Source organism: Heloderma suspectum, chromosome 1 (assembly GCF_057233095.1).
Source record: "Heloderma suspectum isolate Gila_16-S chromosome 1, 16-S_ref, whole genome shotgun sequence".
NCBI lineage: Eukaryota > Metazoa > Chordata > Lepidosauria > Squamata > Helodermatidae > Heloderma > Heloderma suspectum.
The window spans coordinates 307787510-307806533 of NC_139458.1; the positions used below are offsets into that span (position 1 = coordinate 307787510).

At 42.0% G+C, this 19024-nt stretch overlaps 1 protein-coding gene across 10 annotated transcripts in view; it reads right to left on the bottom strand.

Annotated features, from left to right (window-relative positions):
* Positions 1–19024, bottom strand: part of BACH2 (BACH transcriptional regulator 2) — a 248706-nt gene that overhangs the window by 116401 nt on the left and 113281 nt on the right. For 6 of the 10 annotated variants that reach the window (XM_084827113.1, XM_084827116.1, XM_084827117.1 and 3 more), the window contains one exon: positions 1227–1380. The gene's annotated coding sequence lies outside the window, so the exon portion shown is untranslated. Of the gene's footprint in view, positions 1–1226; positions 10427–19024 lie in introns of those variants that run through there. The other 4 variants (XM_084827118.1, XM_084827112.1, XM_084827115.1 and 1 more) reach the window with 4 other exon arrangements.

Below are 19024 nucleotides of genomic sequence, written 5' to 3' on the forward strand. Positions count from 1 at the left end.
AATTAGATGTGAGGGCAGTCACTCCAAAGAAAGAAGAGAAGAGAAACCAAGTACTTAAAGACGGCAGTTACAGAGAAGGGAGCTGTGTCCATAGGGAGGTTCCTGCACTCACCCGCATACCCCTTTCCCTCTCTTTCTGTCCAATTGGGCTAATTCTATGTTGAAAAACACCATGGGACTATGGTTTGGCCTTGATATCCAAGTTTGGCCCTGACATCCTTCAAATGATCTATCCATAAGAAAGCAAAGGAAAATAATAATACAGAAGGAAGCATTATAAGGTATTGTGCTGAGGATGGATCTCTCTCTCTCTCTTTCATATCCGCTAGCCCAGCTAGGGCCAGCCCAAAGAGTTTTGACACCCTAGGCCAGTCAGAGTGTGGGCATTCCCACATAAACTGATGGTTAAGTTAAAAAACTTCCTGTGATGTTCCAGAAGAATCTGGGTGAATTCTCCATTCATGAAGCAAGACAACCACAATGGAAGCAGTGAGAGTATGAGTGACTGTACTCTTGCTTTGATTTTGCTAGACAGGCACCACTTGAAATGTGCCACCTTAGGCATTCATCCAGTGTGCCTGTATGGTACATTTGAAATCCAGCCCATTAGGATGGATTAAGATGACTTATTTTCTGCTTAACATGCTACTACCTGGACAGTAGTAGTCAGAAATCTGCCATGTAGCTGGCTCTGCAAATTCCATATTTTGGAAAGCTTCAAAAACATCTGAATTGTCAAAAATACCAACGGCTGGTGACTCCACTGAACAGCAACTCTTGCAATTGTTGTCTGAAGCCACCTAACCTGTACGCCATTGCTGGGAAAGTTTATAAAGTGATCTATCAGACAGTATAAACTTTCCAACTGAACTGTGTAATATTACCTTTCAAAACCCCCCACATCAACCTAGCATACTTTTGAGACAAATACTTAAAGCTATTTATAAAGTACTTTGTGCAAGCTCTGCTGTAGAAGAAAGAAGTACTTAGGTACCCACAAAATGACAAAATTACATTCTACGTTTAGTTTTTAAAGAGACAATAATAGTACTTCAGGATCAATTTATTCTCAGACTAATGTTATCTGGTGAATTACAGCTTTTAGGATACTTTAACAAGCACTATATGGATTGACTGTTTCCCCCCTCACCAGTCAGAAAGAAATATCCTCTTTGTACAGTCTTTTTTTTTTTTTTTAATGAAATAGGGACAAAAGCAGGACTTACATGTAACTTTCCCAGGATCTGTGCTGGCTAATATCCTCACGAAACGGGGAAGTGGATGAATGGAGATATTAATAGGTTACAGCAATCCATTAAGATATGAACACCCAAAGATTCACAGGGCAAGCTTCTGCAGCTCAGCTTCGCTGGAGACAACCTAAAATATATAAAAAAAACCCCATCAACACACAGTTCAGAAAATGGGTTTGCACTGGGACTTGCTTTATTTTCCCCTGCCCCATACTATATTAAAATCCCAGTGTGAATTAAAGCCTGTACACTGGACTCTTGCTTTTCAGTGATACTACAGAAATGAGCCAAGCAACACCGATTCACAGCATGTTTTGATGACAGGTAAAGCCAGTCTTACAATAAATCCACAAAATTCCAAGTCTACATATTATTTTATAGTGGGCTTCTCTTGATAAGAATCATAGAATAGTAGGGTTGGAAGGGGCCTACAAAACCAAGTTCAACATATGACTGCTGTTATTGCCATTGTTGTTGTCACCAGTTTTATTGTTGGCTTTTATTGATTTTTTATTGCTACTTATTGTGTTTATGTTTTATCGCTTTTAATATTTTAACTCTTTTTATGTATTTTATTGCTGTAAGCTGCCTTGGGAGGGCTTCTGTCCTGAAAGGCAGCCAAGAAATGTTTTTTGAAAATATAAATCCATTATTTTAATTAGTATGTACTTAAATCTACCTATGATTGTAATTTATGGCACACAAAAACATCCTAGTAGTTTAGGTCTAGAAAGTTCTGAATACTGCTTTGTAGAGGCACATAATGTATATGTGCGACTGCAGAGAGGCCTCAGAAAAAACTAACTTTGATAGAACTTCCTTGCCTTATTTGGTACTTGCCACAGGAATCTAGCAGTGTGGTTATTTGCAAACCTATCTAAAATGTTAACATACTTCGGCTCCTAGAGATTCACACAACTGTTTTTCTCCCACGTTGCTGTGTCAGCATGTAGGCTTTAGAAGAACCAACCTGTGCTGATATACTATACTGAAGTAGTGCATCTTATCATCTAAATTACAGCATCATTGACATGCTCTCATGCATGTACATTGCTAATTTCTCATCACTTGGTGCTTGCCAGATTAACATGTGAACAGAGTCTATTGCAAAGCATTGCATCTGAAAGTTGACATGAAAGTTTGTTCTGTGATGGTTCATTTACATATGCAAACCACCACTTGAAGCTGCAGTAATCAATGCATGCATGTGCATGAAACAGCCCTCAGTTCCATGTTTATAAATTAGATGTGCTAGATGACTGCTGTGAACTTGCATGAGGAGAGGAAAAACTGTTGTCCCACTTAATACTTTACATCCAAATAACCAGGTCTGAGCTGAAATTACATGGCATTTTTCAATACTACAGAAAATGTTTGTAAAAAATTGCTTTCTTGTTTAACCATTTCTCTCATTTTTTAAGAAAATGTTTGCCTGCTGATTTACATTACCCTCTCTAACTCTCAACTGACTGTATTTGCCCCTTTTGATGTTATCATGTAAGTCAGCCTCCTCCAATCCTGTGCCCTCCAGCTGTGCTGGACTACAATTCCCATCATCCAGAGCCAGCATGGAGGGCACCTGGTTGAGGAAGGCTGATGCAAGTAAATCTGATTGGCTATAGAGCTCTATAATATTATCCCATTCACTTATGTCATTCCTGATTGGCTAGGATCACTCAAGTGACCAATACAGACAGGAAGAAGAAGCAGTGGTCAGAGAAAAAAAGAAGCAGACAGAAAAACAATGACAATTAACAAAATTGCACAGTTACTGCTACTGTGTGTGAAATATTTGTAGTCCAGTCTATTTTTGCCTAGAAAAATCAGGACTGGAAAATATTTAGTAGAGCCCTATGTGTGAACCGTACTGCTTTTTTCTCTCAAAAGTAAATGCATACCTAATTTACAATTACATTATAGGAAAGAAAGCTAGACATGGAAAAGGAAAGCCAAGCCACACAGGGGGAGGAGAGCAGGAAGCCTGCAAAAAGTGCACTTAACGAATTTAAAACTTGAGTCCTATCTGGATTGCTTCCCAACAATAATAAAAATAAGATGCCTATAAACTCTTAAGCAGTTTGTAAAGGAAAAAAGGAAGGCAACTAACATATTTAACTCAACGAATAAAGAAAGGATCCAGAAATTTTATAGAGGCCCATTTGCTTTTTCCAGTCAAATTAAACTTTGAAGAAATTACAACTGTTCCAGAATGTTGGGACACCAGAAGACTGCGATGTGGGGTGGGGTTGAAACTAGAGAAGTGCTGAGAGTCTAAAGAATATTAGTCACAAGACATGGTGGTAAACCTACATCTTGGCCGTACCACTTCAGGCTTTACACAGGAGCTCACACGACTGAATGCTCTTCCATACAACGTAAAATTCCACCCGCATAGGAGAGTATGGCCAAACTACATATTATGCTTCTTGCATAGTATATAGCTATGTCTTTGTTTTTTTGATAAACCCATTACAGGCATATTGTGGGTGGGGAGTGAGGAAAATGATTCTTACTTGAACACAGTGTGCTGTGAGTGAAAGCTCATCTATTCACTCCCCCACGCTTTCAGACTGAAAATTGCTCCCCTAGGAGCTTGGAAATTGGGGAAAGGGGAATTCTCCATACCATGCACTGCGATCAATACACCCTGCCCCATGTGGTTGCACTTAAATTATCAAAACGCCAAGATGTAGCTACATGCTACACCAGGGATCGACAACCTGGTGCCCTTCAGATGTTCTGCATTACAGCTCACAGAAGCCCCAGGCCAAAAATCTGGAGGGCACCAGGCTGCCTAGCTCTCCACTACAACAATAACCTTAATGTGTGGTTTGGTCCCCTAGATGTGAGGAAGGAGGGTTCTATACTAGCCTTCCCCATGACATGCTAGTTTTCCCATGTGTAGGAATCTCCCCCTCCCATATTTCTTTTAAACTGGATGAGCATTTTATAATGTGGTAAAGTTTGAAGTGGTATAGCCCAGATGCAGTTTTTACCACCTCGGTGCAAACTAGGCCTTTAGTGTTCTTGGAAGGTGTGATTGATGTTCACTGCTGGAAAAGCATGGGACTACATCCCAAACATTGCATTCCCCTTCTGCAAATGTCTCACTCTCTATTTCTCTCCCTGTGTTCCCTAGATATCCTTACACTACACAGAGTGAGCCAAAGCATATCACGTTTAACACATGATCTATAAAATGAAAGCAGGAATTTCTCTGCTCAGGAGGTCAGGCTAGGGTAAGTTGTAACCTAACCTTGTCCTAATGCGTTGCTAAACATCTCTGTCTAGTCCAAGTCCATTCCATGTTTTTATTTTATACAATCATTCTTATTCTGAAATGTGGGAATGACTAACAGAAAATATTTCCTTACCCACACCAAAAACAAAGCCCCCACAAGGAGAACATATTCACATTATTCTAATTGGCATTTAATGCAATATACCTCTATCCAACTAGATAAGAATGTCTTCCATCCATTGGTTTCACGCTCCAAGCCACACAATCAAGGTGCAGAGATAAGGTTTACCCCAAGTATCCAGAAAGTAATATACACATCGACCTATGTGCCTCACTCCAAATGCAGAAGTATGGATTAGTAGAGACATTAAGTGAAGATGTGCGTTCTGCCTCAAGGCAGGGCACCAGGATATGAGCTTTACAGACAAACTGGGCAATATTGAAGTTGTGTGACTAGACAAGGAAAGATATTTCAAAATTGAGGTTCCAGCATAAAATCCTTACCAGTACCAACCATGGATGCAGAACTTCCAACCTGTGGAGCCTTTTTTGGTTCTACCACGGGGTGATGCTTGGTTTCCCAGCCCCACCCCGCTGAAGGAACACCCCCATACATGGAGGAATCCTTGCCATTATCTCCAATCTGAGGTAACAGTGGAGATGCAAAAAGCGGGGGACTTGGCTACCATCAGGAGGAGAGACTGCTCTTTCAAGTACTGGATGAGTTGCTTTGCACAGCACATGCTACATGAAGCCAGGGACTCGGCTGCTCCTCCCAGCGCTGGATAAGTCCCTTTCTCTGTACTGAGAGAGCCATGAAGAAAGGCAAAGGGAGGGGGCGGGGAATGAAGTCAGTGTGTGACTATGCCCACTGACATCATCTGGTCCGTGGGAGGCCTGGTAGAGTGCAATCCCCCCCCCATTGAAAACCTTCTCTGCACCCCGATCTATAGGCATGAGAGCATAGTTTAAAACCTAAATGTCCACACCAACATTTTTGACACCTGTACAACCAGAGACCTGAGATTTAGACATCCTTGCATATAGGAGGAAGCTCATGTTGCTATCAAACCTCTTGAGCCCCACCTGTTTGTATGAAAGCATCCTTGGCCACACGTGGCCATAACAGAGGCTATCTCAGAGTCACAAGTCACATGGTGATTGTGCACAGCCTGCCCTGATTCCCTGCCTAACTGCATGGCAGTATGGAGGTGCAAAAATGCAATGCTGGTTCCCCATTGAACCTTTCCCCTCATTATGGGTATTCCCCATTATTCATAGAATACCAAATAACTGAACTGGGAATGTGGAACTCAAAGGCCCAGATTAATATGAAACATGCAGACAAAAGGAGCGGGATGAAGAAAAGCACTCTCTTTCACCAGAACTGAGTTTCAACCCTGCCTCCTTCCCACTTGAACCACCCACTGCTTGCTGATCTGATCTGTTCCAGAGACCACCACCACCTTCGGCTGAAGATACTGAAAGTCTCCTAGCAGACCAGCAATACCAACTGTTCAAATGCTACAACAAGGCCATACGATGATGCCTGTGTAGTGACTGCTGTTTCAGCCTGAATAGATTCAAGTAGCAAGGAAAACTGATGAAGTGGAAGTCAGGTATTTTAAGAAAACAAAACAAAAATCCAGAAGATGGCGTAAGAGTAGAATGTCCTTTCATACAGCAATAAGCATCTATATAGAGCACTTTAAGTGTTCAAAGCATCTCACATACATCATCTCAGTAAGCTTCTCACGAGCCCTTTAAGACAGACTAGCATTTATTGTCCCATATTGTAGATAGCACTGGTCTACAATACTATTAATGACTTGACTACTGAAATGCAGTGTATGGTTTTTAACATCTGTTCAACATTCAGGAACTTCAGCTGGCTCAGAATGCATCAATTCTGCTTCTGCCTGAAGCTAACCATTAAGGGTCAAAACAGGCATTACTTTAAATCTGTGTCGGCTATATTTTCCCCATTTTTACTTTAGAGTAAATGCAAGGTCCCCAATCCGAAACAGGACTCTAGAGGGTGTGTATGTGTGTGTGTGTGTGTGTGTGGGGGGGTGTTGGAGGGCTTTTAAGATCTGGCTTGGTGGCCCTGTGCCTACTCTAGAGTAAAATGGAGGGGGAACTAGACATAGCTGCTAGGCACAGATTTAAAGTAATGTCTGTTTCGGCTGTAAACACATTAACACTGGTTCTTTCTAATCTTCACTAGCTACCAATTTGTCTCTGAACCAAGGTTAAGGTGCTTGTTCTGGCTTTAAGGCCCTACATGGCCTGGATGTAGGATGTCATAGGGCAGGAGTAGGGATCTGCAACTCCCATTAGGCCTAGCCAGTATGGCCAATAGTTAGGGATAATGGGAGTTGCAGTTCAACACATCTGGAGATTACCAGGTTGCCTACCCCTGCCATAGGACAGCCTTTCCCAATCTGGCACCCTCCAGATGTGTGGAACTGCAACTCCCATATTTCCCAGCCAGCACGGGTACCATAGAGAATGCCTGAAAATCAACCGGAGAAATATTTCTTCAATTGCCACAACTGTGCCCATTGAGGTTAAACTCTGCGGACCTTTTCTGGTGGTGGCATCTATGCTGTGGAACTTTCTTACCAGGGAGATGAGCCAGGCTTATTCCACTAAAACTTTCAGGCAGTTGGGGAAAAGCCACCCATTTCACCAGGTTTCCTATGATCTGAGGGTTGTGGGAGGAGTGGGTGAGGGTAGACATTCTTGTTTAGCTATTTAGAATTTGTGCAGTGATTAATGTTTGAAGTTGTTTTATGATCTTGTTTTAATTATTTTGTTTTATACCACTTTGAGGACCTTTGCGGTAGAAAAGCGTTATGTGAATGTAACATTTATCTTTACTACCGCCAAAATCATCCAGTGAGTGTATGGCTGAGGCACTTCTCAACTCATACTCTTATAGGGCAATCCTATACATGTCTAATAAGAAGTACGTTCAATGGGGTTTACTCTCAGGTAAGTCAGTACAGGATTTCAGCCTTAGTCTGTATTCTGCTCTCACAGTGCCAGAAACATATTCAGTACTGCTAGTAATCTTTTCACTCATCTGTATTTCAAAAACATTTTATTTCATCTCTTTTCTGACTTACATTAAAATAAATGTTTGTATTTTAGATATCAGAAACCTGATATCTGACGTTGCTTTTTAAAAACAAACATCAGGACAGATGCATATCAAAAAGAACCATACTTTTACATAGGACTGAGACAAAAGGGGTTTCCTGTATGTTCTGTCAGAGACAGGCACCACCTTTTTTGGGGGGGAAACTGCTGCAAAAGATGATGTAATGTTTTGCCTATGTAGGAAGCATTGCCCTCAGTAGGCTTCATTTGCCCCCATGACATCATCAGTTCACTACACAAGTCCCAGTTGGCTAAATCACTAATGTGAACACTCTATTGCCTTCACCTAGCATAGCTTTGTTTGCCCTCGGTGACTTCATCACACAGCGAACTCTAATTGGCTATGTGGCATAATGTCATGTTCACCCTGTGATTCTAGATTGGCTGGGCTCAATATAAGGAAGAAGTCCCATGCAGAGAAGACACAGAAGGAGCAAGAGGTAGGGGAAACCATGGCAGTATACAATGTCAAAAAAGCCGACAATTTTCATACCTTAAATTATTTTTAAGGAAATATTTCTGCCCCGCAAAGCTATACATTTGGCATAGCCTTACTTTTACTTCGCCATTTTCAAAATGAGTAATAACAAAAAAAGCTGTTTTATGGGAGATCTTGTTCCAGGGAGAACAGCAGTGTGAGAGACAGAAAGGCCACAAAAACCATGTTGCATACTTCAAGGTACTTTAAAAAAAGAAAAGAAAAATAAGTAAGATTCTGCATGCATATGCTGACAAAAAGGAAGCGGTACGCTTCAGGCAGACTAATATATCTTCCAGTAGGTCTTACACATATTGCCAAAATGATGAGCTAGGGAATTTTTATAAACAGATAATTAGCTGTAAGCACATATGCTTTTATATGGTTTATATGGTTTATATGGTTTTATGTTAACCCCAAGTTATTTTCTACATGTCTGCCTGTCACTAGGGTCATATGGACTGTGTAAAATCCGCTCCATCTGTGTTTCATGGATTATCAGGCGCCTTTTGTTCTGCCCACAGAGGGATGTGAATATTATTTTTGTCATGTGGAAAAATACACAAATAATGACGTAAGTATTGTCCCCCATTCCATTAAACGTTTCCTCGGCAGAAACGTATGTATTTTCCTACAAATGCATATGTGTAAATTTCGGGAAAGTAAAAAAATCATCCGAAAGTCCCCAGACTCTGCAAGGCCTGAGGGGGTCTCTGCAGCGGATTACGCAGATCAGATATTTAGAAATCCAAGCTCATTTTAGTCCATCTTGAATTTCTCCAGCATCCCTACCTGTCACATGACATTTTTTAGCTGTATAACTGCCACAGATTTTTACTGGAAAATGTATGGCCAATACCTCAAGGAACCACTGTAAGTCTCCAGATGTAGATGGATGCTTTCATCCATTCAAGAAGAATGCAGAATGGTTTCAACTGAGAAAGTACCCAGGTACAGAATTTCGCCCATAATATTAATGCTTCAGTGGATTAATAAATGGAAGGTCCCAAAATCCACATTCAAGGCTGTGAGAGATGCTGATTCTGGCCAAGTGGCAAACCTACCAATGGAAGAGAAAGGTCACCCTACAAAGCAAGCACAATGAGGAAACAGCTCTGTAGTTTAAATTTGCAAACCGCACTTCAAGGGAAAAGAGTACATAGCAGTGACTTTCCTCAACAATCAGCCTCCATCTAAAGAACGTCTAAATCTAGATGATCAACATGATGTTGGCTTTGCTTACAGCCTTATACTTAAAATATTATATGGGATGAAAGAGAATGCAACTTTGAGAACAAGTCTCCTCAGCTACCTCAGATTAGCACTGCTTGCGGACATTCTTGAACTTTGGAAGTGAGGAAACTGCAAACCCCGAGTTGCTCTGACTGAACTCCTTAATCTGATTGAGGTTATGGACCTTCTCCACATGAGGCTTTTATTCTGCAATTAAGACTGGTTACTCACGGAGGTTTGCGGGTCCTTTACATGATGTCGTCAACCTCCAATGCCTCTCCTGTGGTTTCTGACCATTTCTATGGCTTAATTTGAAATGGAAATAATGAGCTAATAAAAAGAAGTGCTTGGAATTGGGTTGAATCTGTCTGTGTAAAGAGGAAGTAGCACTATAACAACAGCGCCATCCGGTGGCTGTATAATGACACACATAGAACTTGCAGATAAAGGGGAAAGGAAGGGGGGAAGTCCCCTTCATGGATCACTGCCTTGTTGTGGCGAAGGGGCTTGCGTAACTCAGTGAAGCCATAAGCTATGCCGTGCAGGGCCACCCAAGACGGACAGGTCATGGCGGAGAGTTCTGACAAAATGTGGTCCACTGGAGAAGGAAATGGCAACCCACTCCAGTATTCTTGCCAAGAAAACCCCATGGAACGTATCACAAGGCTAAAAGATATGACGCCGGAAGATGAGCCCCTCAGGTCGGAAGGTGTCCAATATGCTACTGGGGAAGAGCAGAGGGTATTTCCAAGTAGCGCCAGAAAGAGTGAAGCGGCTGGGCCAAACCCGAAAGGACACTCAGCTGTGGATGTGTCTGGCGGTGAAAAGAAAATCCGATGCTGTAAAGAACAATATTGTTTAGGAACCTGGAATGTCAGATCACTGAATCAAGGTAAGCTGGAGGTGGTCAAACATGAGATGGCAAGATTGAACATCGACATCTTGGGAATCAGCGAACTAAAATGGACAGGCATGGGCAAATTTAATTCAGGTGACCATCATATCTACTATTGTGGGGAAGAATCCCTTAGAAGAAATGGAGTAGCACTCATAGTCAACAAAAGGGTGGGAAAAGCAGTACTGGGGTACAATCTTAAAAATGATAGAATGATCTCAGTACGAATCCAAGGCAAACCATTCAACATCACAGTAATTCAAGTCTATGCCCCAACCACTGAGGCCGAAGAAGCTGAGGTTGATCGGTTCTGTGAAGACCTACAACACCTTCTAGAACTAACACCAAAAAAAGATGTCCTCTTCATCATAGGGGATTGGAATGCTAAAGTAGGAAGTCAAGAAATCACCGGGATAACAGGCAGGCATGGCCTTGGTGTACAAAATGAAGCAGGACAAAAGCTAATAGAGTTTTGCCAAGAGAACATGCTGATCATAGCAAACACTCTTTTCCAACAGCACAAGAGGCGACTCTACACATGGACGTCACCAGATGGTCAATATCGAAATCAGATTGATTATGTCCTTTGCAGCCAAAGATGGAGAAGCTCCATACAGTCAGTAAAAACAAGACCTGGAGCTGACTGTGCCTCAGATCATGAGCTGCTTCTTGCAAAATTTCGGCTTAAATTGAAGAACGTCGGGAAAACCACTAAACCGTTCAGGTATGACCTAAATCATATCCCTGATGAATATACAGTGGAGGTGAGGAATAGATTTCAGGGATTAGACCTGATAGACAGAGTGCCTGAGGAACTATGGACGGAGGTCCGTAACATTGTTCAGGAGGCAGCAACGAAATCTATCCCAAAGAAAAAGAAATGCAAGAAAGCCAAGTGGCTGTCTGATGAGGCTTTACAAGTAGCTCACGAAAGAAGGGAAGCGAAAAGCAAGGGAGAAAGGGGAAGATATATCCAACTGAATGCAGAGTTCCAGAGAATAGCAAGGAGAGACAAGAAGGCCTTCTTAAATGAACAATGCAAAGAAATTGAGGAAAACAACAGAATGGGAAAGACTGGAGATCTCTTCAAGAAAATTGGAGATCTCAAGGGAACGTTTTGTGCAAAGACGGGCATGATAAAGGACAAAGAAGGCAGGGACCTAACAGAAGCAGATGAGATTAAGAAGAGGTGGCAAGAATACACAGAAGAACTATACAGGAAAGATCTGAATGTCCCTGATAGCCATGATAGTGCGGTCACTGAACTTGAGCCGGACATCCTAGAGAGTGAAGTCAAGTGGGCCTTAGGAAGCATTAGTAACAACAAAGCTAGCGGAGATGACAGTCTTCCAGCCGAGGTATTTAAAATCCTAAAAGATGATGCTGTTAAAGTGCTGCATTCAATATGCCAACAAATCTGGAACACTCAACAGTGGCCACAAGGCTGGAAAAGGTCAGTTTACATTCCAATTCCAAAGAAGGGCAACGCCAAAGAGTGTTCAAACTACCGCACAATTGCGCTCATTTCACATGCCAGCAAGGTGATGCTCAAAATCCTACAAGCTAGGCTTCAGCAGTATGCGAACCGAGAACTACCGGAAGTACAAGCTGGGTTTTGAAGAGGCAGAGGAACTAGAGATCAAATCGCCAACATTCGCTGCATCATGGAGAAAGCAAGAGAATTCCAGAAAAACGTCTATTTCTGCTTCATTGACTACGCTAAAGCCTTTGATTGTGTGGATCACAACAAACTGTGGCAAATTCTTAAAGTGATGGGAGTACCAGACCACCTTACCTGTCTCCTGAGAACCTGTACGAGGGTCAAGAAGCAACAGTAAGAACCAGACATGGAACAACCGAGTGGTTCAAAATTGGGAAAGGAGTACGACAAGGCTGCATATTGTCACCCTGCTTATTTAACTTATATGCAGAGTACATCATGAGAAATGCCGGGTTGGATGAATCAGAGGTCGGAATTAAGATTGCTGGGAGAATTATCAATAACCTCCGATATGCAGACGATACCACCCTAATGGCAGAAAGCGAAGAGGATCTAAAGAGCCTCTTGTTGAGGGTGAAAGAGGAGAGTTTAAAAGCTGGTTTGAAACTCAACATTAAAAAAACTAAGATCATGGCATCTGGCCCCATCACTTCCTGGCATATAGAAGGGGAAGAAATGGAAGCAGTGACAGATTTTACTTTCTTGGGCTCCAAGATCACCGCAGACGGTGACTGTAGCCATGAAATTAAAAGACGCTTGCTCCTTGGGAGGAAAGCTATGGCCAACCTAGACAGCATAGTAAGAAGCAGAGACATCACCTTGCCGACAAAGGTCCGTCTAATCAAAGCTATGGTTTTCCCAGTAGTAATGTATGGCTGTGAGAGCTGGACTATAAGGAAGGCTGAGCGCCGAAGAATTGATGCTTTCGAACTGTGGTGCTGGAGAAGACTCTTACGAGTCCCCTGGACTGCAAGGAGGTCAAATCAGTCCATCCTAAAGGAAATCAACCCTGAGTGCTCATTGGAAGGACAGATACTGAAGCTGAAGCTCCAATATTTTGGCCACCTAATGCGAAGAGAAAACTCCCTGGAAAAGACCCTGATGCTGGGAAAGACTGAAGGCAAAAGGAGAAGGGGACGGCAGAGGATGAGATGGCTAGATAGCATCACGGATGCAATGAATATGAACTTGAGCACGCTCCGGGAGAGAGCGCAGGACAGGAAGGCCTGGCGTGCTATGGTCCATGGGGTCACGAAGAGTCGGACACGACTGAACGACTGAACAACAAGGGGGGGAAGTGCATGTACAAGGATGATCTGAATCCTGCAAAGAATCCAGAAGCAGAAGCCCCAGTAAAATCATGGGATAAAAATCCTCTGTGTGGAGAAGCCCTATGCCTTTATATATCCTTTATCCCTTTATATACATGCTATGAGCCCTTCCACTGCTCATGTGAGAGGTAAAAGCTCTGCCCTAACCCTAGCTCGGCTCACAGTCACATGATCTGGGGAAGGACTTAAAGTATATAAAGGGATCCTGTTTAACTCTTAGTTTGGGTCAGGTTGATTCCCTGCGCATAGTCAGGAAAGTTCAAGGCTTGCACAGCTCTTTTTTCTTTAAGGCTCAGATGCTTCCCTGAGCTATACCCCATGCTCAGGGAGCACCCAGTTCTCTTGAGCCTTAGGGTCAAATGACACAACATGTTAATTATGCAGTATGTAGCTGAGCCTATTTGGATTTTTTTTAACTTTAGGGTAATTCCACACAGCCCCAATTTGGATCAGGACCAGGGAGCACCAAGAGGGGAGGCTTAAACTTCTCCATCACCACCGGTTTGCTTCCTGAAATTCTGCCTCCACACAGAGGGGTTAAGAAAGGAAAACAACTCCACTGGAATTTCAGGAAGAAAACTGGGGCAGGATGGGTTTCCTAATCTACCTCTCCCACTGCATGTTGGTCCCAATCCAAATCAGGGCTGCACACACTTACTCTAAAGTTTAAAAAAAGGTAAAGAAAAGAAGAATAGGCTCAGGTACACGCTGCACAATTAACATAACATGTTATTATTGATCCTTAAAAATCAGCATCTAGTGGCTCTTGTCTGAACTGTAATTAGTGTCCAGGACTCGGATGAGCAGAAGAGAAACAGATACTGCACAACTTCCAACTAAAAATTCTCTCATATCAAATGTGCAGTTTTCAACCTGAAAATCAGAATGGAAGAAAACATGTCTCAGTCAGCTCCATTCATTTAAGTATTAAGTAGCCTTTGAGGAAATTTTGCGCACATTATAAATTTAGCCTAATTTTGAGAAATAGCAGGATTGGAAATTTTGACGCCAACAAGCTCATTTTCCTGGACCAAGTTAAAAATGGAAGTGCCAAAGTAAAAAAAAGAAAAGGAAGTCTTTTGGCAACTTGATTCCTTTAAAATTTATAGCAGCCTAGCAGGATAGTAAAACCCAGAATTCCAACCCTCCAAAGGGGTTCACCCCATTGTATTTCAAAATCTACAGTTACAATGCATCCTGTAATGTATTTCCTTAGCTCAGTATTATGGATCTACAGGTTCTTCTGCCAAAAGCTGGATATTAAGCAGGATACGTGTCAAAAATGGATTATCCTTCACCTTTGCAATCAACACCACCAAGAGGCAAAGCTTTAGGCTAATACTACTTTATTTTGCTAGAAACTAGCCTCTTTACAAATGCAGATTCTAGGAAGCTCTTAGACTGCTTCAGGCCCCTAAACAACTAATCTGTGATCTCTAATTAGAGGACATGAAATGGAGGGTAGTGAGTTGCCAACGGTTTGGGTGTGAACCTTACGGCCAGCTTTGCTTCGCAGTGATGCCCCTCCCTTAGGGTGGCTCCCTCCTACATTGGTTTCCAAGAGTGGCTATCCTGGCAGAATGTCTGAGCCCTGCCATTAACTTGCTGCTTTTCTGCTGAAAATTGCCCCACTGAGTTGCTTGCCCCTCCCCCACAGCGTTCAGATACATATTTGGGAGGTACAGAACACATCTGGAATTCCACAGATAAAAAGAGTAGCTTTGGTGGAGATAGAAAAGCAGTGATGGGAAGGGTTAAGCACACACATTGACATTTCTCCACTCGGAATCACTCCATCCATACACTAGAGAGTAGCCTGTCACTGGGCTTATATTACACACTTGCATGTAACACTTAGACCAGGTGTGGGCAGATGGTGGATTGCCAGATGTTTTAGACTTCAACTCCCAGAATCCCCTGCAAGCATAGCCAATGGTCAGGAATGTCGGAAGTTGAAGTCCAAAATATTCAGAGAACTTTTTCTGCCCACCCATGGCTTAGACAGTAAAAGTAGCTGAAGCATGATTTGTAAGTGGAGTATTATAAAACCTTCTCTTTAAATTTATTCATAGAGAATTCTCACACAGGCTGTATAACAAAAAGAAAAGCAACATTTTTGCAACAGAATTTGTTTCAGTAGAACCCAGCCAAGGTGCTGATAATTTTATTGTAAATCAGTTTTATGATAATAGCTTTGAGTCTGGATTAAAATTGCTTGGTACAGAATTTGTTTGTTTAATGACACTTGACAAAGGAGCAGCAAGCCCTGTTGTAAGTAACAACTGGAAAAAATAACTTGTTTGCTCTTAACAGTGCTCATCATCCATGGATGTCAAAGGGCTTCAAAATGCAGATGTTAGCACAACTATGCTATTGTCCAAGTTAATTGGTGGAACCATGCCATTTTAATGCTCCTTAACTAGGAAATGTTATCCAACAACTACTTTGAACTTTAAATTAATGGAAATGGATTAGTAATTTACATTTTACCTAGATGAAAACACCTGAAGTTTTAGGTTAAATGGAACAAAGACCACTTTTAAAGGGTAGGTGCCTATGTCCACCTAACGTTGTTGAAAATCTAACGATGTGTGTGAAAATTCCTTTAAGACACTGAAAGAAAAGATGGCTTCCTCAATTAACACAGTCAGAAGTGGAAAAAACAGATTAACGGTTAAGTAAAGTTTCACAGGATAAATACACATAACCTTCCACCAAATAGTAACAATTCCAACATACACGCAACGAGCTGGTTGCCTACAGATTTGGCGCATACTGCTTTCTACTTCCCCAGATTTTTGCTTGGGTACAGATATGTGGTAAAGGAAATCCTCACCATTTAGCAGGATACTGCGGATCAGTGTCCCCCAACATGGTGCCCAGATGTTTTGCAGTATAATACACAGCATTTCTGACCATTGGCCATGATGGCTGGGGCTCATGGGAGTTGGGCCAAAACCTCTGCAGGGCACCAGGTTGGGCAACACTGCTGCAGAGAAATAGCTCACCATGTTGTTACATGTGCACTGTGCTAAGTTACAGTTTGGTAAATAGTATCTACATTCACTCAATGGCCTAGTCTGCACATAAGACTGAACTATGGTTTAGTGTTATGTGCACGAATGTTAGGGTTCTTATGTTCCACCCTCCTCTCTCCTTCTCCAGTGCAACTGCAAGGAAGAAATAAGAAGCTTTTGCTTCTGTTTTCAACTACCCATGGTGGAAAAACTGCCATTAGTCTAACTATGATTTAGGAAAACAAGCCAACTTCAAGCTGCATTTACCCTCCTGGTTTGTTTAAATGTTAAAACTAATCACAGTTCTTGGTTTGGACAAAACAAGTAACTGTGATTAGTCAAACTGAAGTGAAAGCTTCTAATCTCCTCCTCACATTCATGCCTACTCATTTCCATAATACTGAACTGTAGTTTAGCATCCCATCTGAGTGTAGCCACTCTCAGTATTTCATCTAGGTATTATATGAGTAACAGTTAATCAGTAAAATATCTCCTTAATTTTATCTATCAGGCTAGTCTAATTAAAGTAAACATTTAACTGTTTTAACTAGCTGGTGTTTGCGTACTTTTACTATTCAAACTCTTTGGGATGGATCCAAAATAGGAGCCACAAACATCTCAGGCGCTTCCCACACCTTCCTTATACACCCTTCTCTGCCACCCCGACCCAATACATGAGAAAACTTCACAATACAAAACTTAAGGGGAGAAAGGAGGGTACTGGGTGAAGGGAAGTCATCCAAATAATACTATCATACCAGATGTTACTGCAAACACAGCCACCAATATTGAAGGTCATAACATCTCATGGGCCAGACAGAGCACCTGGAAGCTGGGGATAAAGCCATGACATCATGCGACACATGGAAAGACTTGCTGGCATGAGAGGCACAGCCCTGCCCAGTTTCTGCAGAAAAGCCTGCCCAAATTGCATGACCTGACAGTATCATATCCTAGTGGGCGAGGGCTGAACACATGGCTGTAGTTTGTAGAAATTCAGCTATACTCCTTTCTCTACCTCCTCCTAAACTTCCCCATTCCCATGTATAGTGCTTCCTAATTCAAAATGCAGCCCTACCCTACAGTTCTGGGATCATCAGTTCTAATTTGCTAATTCTGTTTGTGTCATAGCTTCATTTAGCTTGTGTGACTTCTAAAAGGAAGCAGCATTCATTACTATGGTACCTAATCAAAGTCAGGGAAAAATACAGTGGGAGAACAGAACCCAAATCTTGAATTCCAGTACCACTAGGAGACATATGTATATTTCATTTTTTAAAAATCCACAATGCCCTGTTTATTGTACTTTCACACACACTGCTTAAAAGAACAACTGTACCTCTCCAAATACCTTATGGAATGTTCTGTCTTTTCCCCTCCCTTTTCCAATAACAAACACCCATTACAAAATAATAATCTGCCCCAGGAGCAGAACCTCAAGGGATAAGAACTACTGATGTCAAACTCCTCGCTATTGGGTCTAACACATTTTATAAGATGCTACTTAGGAGGACTTGTCTACACTGCAGTTTATTGCATCACAAACTTGCAGAACACAGATTTAAAGCCTTAAGTCATACGATCAGCCACCTCTAACTGCTGATAAATTATAAGCAAATTCCGATTGAGAATGGAGGTTGCTGTCCCAAAAAGGTTATCCTTAGGTCTTGTTGGTGTGACTATCCTCCCTATCCTTTCCAGCATTGATCCTTCATAAATCAGCCTTAAAATCATTTATAAATAAGTGCTCTCTCCTGAGAAAATCTGAATTGCACAGTTGTACACCATCACACACAAACAGTGATGCTGCACCAACTCAAGCAGCAGGTCTGTACTAGGAACAAGCAACACTGCTCATGTTCTACCTCAAACTAGGCAGAAGACAGGCTTGGCTCATCTCTGTGACCAGCCACTTGTGCAGCAGGTAGAAGAGGCAGAAACAATACGAAAATGGGAAGAGAAAGCACACAGACAGTCCAGATAAAGGAATCATGGTGGTCAAAGCAGCAGGCTACTTGTTGGCTAATACCACACAGTGACCAGATTTGCCTGATCTAAACCGCCCACTGTGGCGGGATTTGAATATTCAGTGCCCAGCCACAGCTTGTCATGTTGTGTGAACCTGGGTGGTGGGGGTTGTGTTAAGGTTAAACAACCCTCACATAACCCAACAACGGAACATGGGTTATGGTCAACCCCTGCCACCCAGGTTCACACATCACAAGCCATGGCTGGTCATTGAATATTCAAAGGGCTATCCGCATGTACCAGCATGTGCCACAGCCCACCGTGGATCATGCAAACCAGCCCATTCTGTTTGGTGTTCATGGTAACATATGCCTCTCTTCAAAGCTGTGCCACTTAAGCTATGCAAATACTCTTCCTACTGGTCAATATTGCGATTGTGAAATGTCTTCCATTCTGATGAAGCAGACCTCCTCCAGGCTGAAGATAAATGAAATTCTCAGACTTAGCACAGAAAACTCACAGTAGTACAGGAAAGCCGTTATGCTGCATTCCTTAAAGACGGCTAAGGCTTGTGCTGATGGGAGTACCTTAAGGACTGGACTTAAAGCTGCTGAATTCAATACTATGAATGTAGAGCACGTATTTAAAAGCAACAACAAAAAATCACATTACCTCAAATGTAGTAACATCCTCCCTTCGCTAATACTCCCAACAAGTTCCATCAAATGCTGTAACTGAATCAGACAGCACTACAGGCAGTGAAATCATTCACTAGGAATTTGTTCTCTAATCCAAAAATTAGATGTGCCAGACAGTTATAACTTCGTTGTTTCTATATCACCAGTGGACTGAATGAGTTTTACAAAGAGGAATCTACATGACTACTGAAGTCCAGCGTGTTTTAGAATACCAAAGAACTAAGAATAAATAAAAGACACTTAC